Source organism: Saccostrea cucullata, unplaced genomic scaffold (assembly GCF_032062105.1).
Source record: "Saccostrea cucullata isolate Sc308-1 unplaced genomic scaffold, CSIRO_AGI_Scuc_v1 ctg7566, whole genome shotgun sequence".
NCBI classification, from domain to species: Eukaryota; Metazoa; Mollusca; class Bivalvia; order Ostreida; family Ostreidae; genus Saccostrea; species Saccostrea cuccullata.
The window spans coordinates 23,390-29,389 of NW_026926917.1; the positions used below are offsets into that span (position 1 = coordinate 23,390).

A 6,000-nucleotide genomic window follows, 5' to 3' on the forward strand; every position below is an offset into this window, starting at 1 on the left:
ATAGCTAGAATTAAGGGGTGGGGGTCTCACTATAGCCAGTGTTCCGGGGGAAGTTCAAATATATATCCAGGCTTTTGGGAGAAGTCTCACTATATAGCCAGTTTTCCAGGGGAGGTTTTGGTATATAACCAAGCTTTTGGGGAAAATTCCAATGCATAGTCAGACTTTTTGGGAAAGTCTCACCATGGAGGAGTCGTTCTATACAGCATCGTTTTTTCTGTTGTTGTTTGTACACAGTTTTGATACACATTTTTATGTCATTTTTGAATTTGACGTCATCAGGCTATTTTCTCCCTACGGTTAAAGCTCTGCGGATACCAAATGAATCGAAGTTTCTGGTGTCTGACCAAGGACGTCTCCAATGCAATCCAGTTGCGGACTTTTTAAGAGACTGTAAATGTAAGACCGTTTCTATTTCAAAATTCAATTTATGAAATATAGGTCGTTTATTTCAGTTAGGATTTGTTCAAATAACATATGTCAAGTGTAATCATTGTTGAATATTAAGAAGAACAGTAAAAAAGCTAAGAAGGCCATTATATCCACACAAATCGGAAGCATATTAATCACGTACCTCGAAAAATTATAATTGGGATCAGATGCCATTGAGGAGAAAACATCCACTTTTACCAGTCCTACCCACCGTGTGCTCATTGTCACGATCGGGAAAATACGTCTAAACAATTCACTGGGAAAAATGACCTTACAAATTATATGCAAAACGCCCGTTAACATTTGACTAATAATTATTTATAGATTGCATTTGCTAACAAGGTCATTGCTTCGATCATAGATTTTCAAAATGGCTATGAAAAGATTGTTGATATCCTTGATTCATAAACTTATTTGTCAATAACTTGCCTTGAATCAACTGGAAAGAATTTATTTCATATGCAGATTCTAATGGTATATTGCTACATAAACAAGAGAAGTTGACGATAGAAAAGTTTATCATAAAAAAGGTTGTGTTGTTAGTTTACTACTTATGACTTTTTTCTTATAAAATATCCAATTATGAATAGATACTTCAGATCTCTTTAATTCTAGTTCAAATGGCTATTTCGATCAATATAGAAATGAAAATGAACATTGTTAAATGATAAAACGTTGTCGATATAGGGTATCTACATGTCGAATTGAAGGCTAAAGCAAGTAAAGTACTTTTTCATTCAGAAGTTTCTGAATAAATTCTGCTTCATGTGCATACAATTATTTATCATATAAGAGCATTTATTGTTTCGTTTACAGCAGCGCACTAGCTATTTCTCTAAGTTATGCACAATAATAAACAATCTGAGAAAATGTGTTAATTAAAATAACTAACAATTCAAAAAATATTCTTATATGCAGAACTAGTTTTAATTACTTTTGATTTGATTGTCAAACATAAGGTTTTAATTCTTTTAATATTGTCTTTCATTTGTATGTATAATTAGGTTATTTCATCGTGAGGAAGTCCATTAATGACAAGACCTACCGTTTTGAATACAGATATCAAGTACAGCTAGATCAGCCAAAATATCTCGGCATAAAAGGAAATACACTGGACCTGATAGTAAACATCACTTTTAAAATATAATTCATTTCAAACTGAAAAAGAAATCTATTTTATGTATATTTAATGTATGTTCTTAAATTCATTGCAAAATAACAATACCTTTTCATTATTCAATACAGGCTGAAGCAGACGAAGCATTAACAAGGTTCCAGCAGCAGGAAAGACACGGCCTCGTCTTCTTAAAAATTCCCGGACGAAACGGTAGGTTCTGATTAAGGCATACAGGGTTATTTTTTCTTAAGTTTTTGCCTTTTTATTGTATTTAAGAAATAACTGTCTTTTTTAATTCGCCTCTTTTTTTGCCGAGGGCGAGAGGGTTAAAAATAAATCAGGAACGAAAATATCCCAGTACTTTTTTTTTCTTTTTTTTTTCGTACAAAGCTTCATAAAACTTCGTAATGCCATACAGGTAATTATGTGTCTGTTATAAAGGATGTTGATGGGAAACACAATTTATTTATTTTATTTTATTTTATTTTTACAAAGCAATTCGATCATACAAGGTATAACACGATGGATGGAATTTCAAATACACGGGGGATATTATAATTTACCGGTATACATTGCTATCTAAACTTGCGAACTAAATCTTTATATGTTTTTAATTTTAAAAAAGATGTTTTCAGATGTGACTGTTAGTTTTAATGAAGACCGTGGTATCTGTGAACTTCGCCCGTGTGACTGTGAAGCAGAAAACGGAATAAATCTGGTGCAAACAAACTGTCCAGTGTAGAAAATCATTTTGCTGGTTTTTTTTATAACTATAAACTCTATTTGTATTTTATATTTGAAAATTCATGACTAGCATCTAGTTATTAAAACAAATCAAATTTTATTTTTATACACAAAAATACCAGAGGCTTACTTTGCATTCATATTTTTTAATATTGTACATATATAATTTTGAATGTACAGGGATTTTTTTAACAAAGTTTAGGGCATTTTCTTGGTACTTGCACTTGCTGTCTTTTAGAAGACATGTAAGAGTTAATTCTTTTTACAATTTCATTTTTTAAAATATCATGTAATACATGTACACTGCTGGTAAATTGCGAATCGAGAAATTCTTGGTTTCGGACACCAGCTACTATTGGTTTACATCAATGAGGCAGTTTATATCAACTAAACGATCAGAAATGATATGATATTTGATTAAGACGTAATTATTAATGTTCAGTATGATTTTATGCAGTAGAATTGCTTGTTAGTTGAATACATGTAAGGAGCAATCCAGTAACTGCTTCAGATTACACCCGTTCAATGTATTTCACTGGATCTATTCATATTTTCTTTTTACATGTTAAACACGATTAACACTGCGTTATTTGTGTTAAAAGTGATATGAATATGTATTGTATCAATCATTTATGATTTCACATGCCTTTAATGTTTCACAAGATTAAAACTTTTGATGCAATATAAAGTTTTCTGATATACAGCGCGAGTATGGTTGCTGTATGTGCGACTTTCGGCACCTGTAATTGCTACGTTTGGCTTCTGTTCTGTTTCATAAGGCGCGACGTTTTACTGCTGTATCACTGTTTTCCTAGTAAAGCATCTAAAGACTTTATTTTCGAACGTTAGATAGTGCAACGTCCTTGAATACGTCCCAAAAATATATACCTCCAGTCCTTGACTAGTTGTTTCATAAATACATTGTAAAGCTTCTTTCAAATATTTAATGTCTATTGCATATATCCCCCCTACATAAATTGTTCGATTATGTGATTAAAGTTAAAGGACAAAAAATGCAGAATTCACTCTGTTTAGTATATATTGGATATCATTCTTTAAAAAATAATCTTTTTCACTAAAATATGTTATATGTCCATTAAAGCTCTATCCCATAGTTCAATTTTAATAATTCCACTTTCATCTTGTAAGTAATCTTCAATTGACTACTTATATTTTAAGGGTTACTAACTTTCAATGTAGAAGAAACGAAAAAAAAGACCTTGGACCCCCCGCCCCCCTCCGGATTAAGAGATATACATGTATATATAAGTATTTGAAGGAAATAGACTTTGAAACAAGAAAGTGTGTTATATCTTTTTTATTCACCTCCTGAATAATTCTTTGACTTGGAAACATGGCATGGACAGGCATTAAGTATATCCGATATTCAACTTGTATGGAACATTTTAATATTTCAACGAAATATTCTCATATTTGAATGATATAAATAGACCTTCTATTTATTAAACAAGCAGACCCGTGAATTTTTTTAAATGTATATGGAAGGAGAATGAGAGCCGCAGGTGATTGACAAGCCAACAAAAATAAACAGCCCAGGCTCGGAAGAACAAATCTACAGAACTGTAGTGTTATGGTTTTATGTTTTAATCCTTGACTATCAAGACCAATAAAACCATAACGCTACCTACAGTTCTGCAGCTAGGAAGAACAGTCTATTTCTTGGTGTGTGGGAGACCTTTCCTCAAATATTCCATTTTCCCCAACGGCTGGATTTGCCAGAGTTCAACCTTACGGTTAGCTGCAGAACTGTAGCTCTCTCCAAAAAATATATTGACAGACGGGCGAGCTGCAGTGCCACCAACTGGAATAAAAGTGTATGTTTATTGTGCATAAAAATACACTGTTTCTCGGTTTCAAACTGTCATATTCTCAACCTATTTCTAATTGGATGTTCCAAATACAAGTAAATTCCTTTACAATATCCACTTACTATTTCCACAACTGTTGTAAATAGCCCTCCTTGACATAAAATTGAGACCATCGAATTTCACATTTTGACATTTTATTTATCAAACCATATTAAAAAAAAAGTTAATTCTTGGCATTTAAAAAGAAAGGGAGAGAAGAAAAAAAGTATCTTGAAAAGGTACAAAATATATGCCAATAATTACGAAATGATAAAAAAAATATGTAAAAAAAAAAAAAAAAAGAAAAGAAAAAGATTAAATTGACACATATTCATACACTTATGTACTAAGATTAAATATCATTTTAGATAACATTCTATCAAAACTAAAATCTAAGCAAAACTTGTTATAATTTACATTAGCGGTTACAAATATTCAGTAATGAACATTTAACTAAGTATTTTGTGAAAATATAATCTCCGTGATATATTTCAATTTTCTAGTGTCAAAAATATATAAAATGAAAATATATCTTTGGTTTCCAGCAAATGTTCATGTCTATTTACACGTGTTCTTGACTTGGATTTATTACGATAAGATTAAAATATAAAACTTAAGCAATTTATACAAAGAACAACCTATTCCATTTTGCAAAAAAGTAAAATCTTTTGTCAGCTAGAAGATCAACATAAAAACCTAGTTCCGATATCTGACTTTTTCTGAGTAGATACCAGGTATTGTTAAGCCTTCTGTAAAATTAATATGATTTTCAAACTATTGAAAAAATGGGATTTCTTTTGCAGAAAGAAGAATGTTCTCCTTCATGCATACCTCGAGTATATCATTGAAGAAAACTTACGTGAAATAGATATTTCAATAAGTTTATTTTAGTTACTTGTTAAGGAAACAAGCTAATTCAGAGAATTTGTGTCCCCCGCTTAGGGAAAAAGTAAAGCATACGCAGTTCGGGGGTCGGGGGGGTTCGTATCCCCTTGACCGAATTTGTAGAATTATTAAATGTATACTGAAGCAAATAAAATATGCAAATATGGATATAAAAGTTTGATTGATTATTCTTTTTTATGTGTGTAGATGATTCTTTTAATATGGAATATTTATCACACTGTAATGATGATTTTATTAGTTTGTAAAAACCAGACCTCATAAATTTTTCATTTCACATGCTGAATACTATCATTTCGTAGGGAAAAAAAAGGATTTCGGAAAAAAAATTGGATATTCCGGGATGCGAATTGTGACCTTCACCCATGTGAAGCGAGAGACATACCACTGGACCACGGAGCCGCGTTAATTCGGGGAAAATTATATACAAACATTAAGTCACATACATGTATATATTCACGTTCGATATATTGTCAAAATTTAACACAATGCATGGTGTCTAATTTAACCTTTGTTAAACAGTTCTAACAGATGTAATAAGAATATTAAGTCCGCCGAGAACCCGTTCGTAACAACTCTCCTTCATGCCCCTGTGCTAAAAATAGCCACATGTAATACAATCAATACTAAGAAAACAAACGGGGCGGGGCACTTTGAGAGGGGTGACAGAGGTTCTAGGGACTTTTGGTATAAAATTACATTGCAAAAGCTCAACCTCCTCTTGAAATATCGCCCAAAAACGATAGTGTTACACACAAACAGAATGTATACATTTATGACCTTGACCTTTGACCTTTTGACCTGAAAATCAATAGGAGTCTTCCGTAAGCCACAGGGAGTTGTTATGCAAAATTTCATTGCAAAAGCTCAAAGTGTTCTCGAGATATCGTGTGGAAACGAAAGCGTTACAGACAGGCAGAAAGACGGACGGACGGA

General features: G+C 32.1%; 1 long non-coding RNA gene across 1 annotated transcript; it reads left to right on the top strand.

The window, feature by feature from the left end:
• Window positions 1–264: 264 nt before the first annotated feature.
• Window positions 265–2,306, top strand: LOC134272930 (uncharacterized). Its single transcript, XR_009993314.1, has 4 exons — window positions 265–399; window positions 1,437–1,555; window positions 1,678–1,759; window positions 2,185–2,306. It is a non-coding gene; the product is annotated as an uncharacterized LOC134272930 (long non-coding RNA).
• Window positions 2,307–6,000: the final 3,694 nt, after the last annotated feature.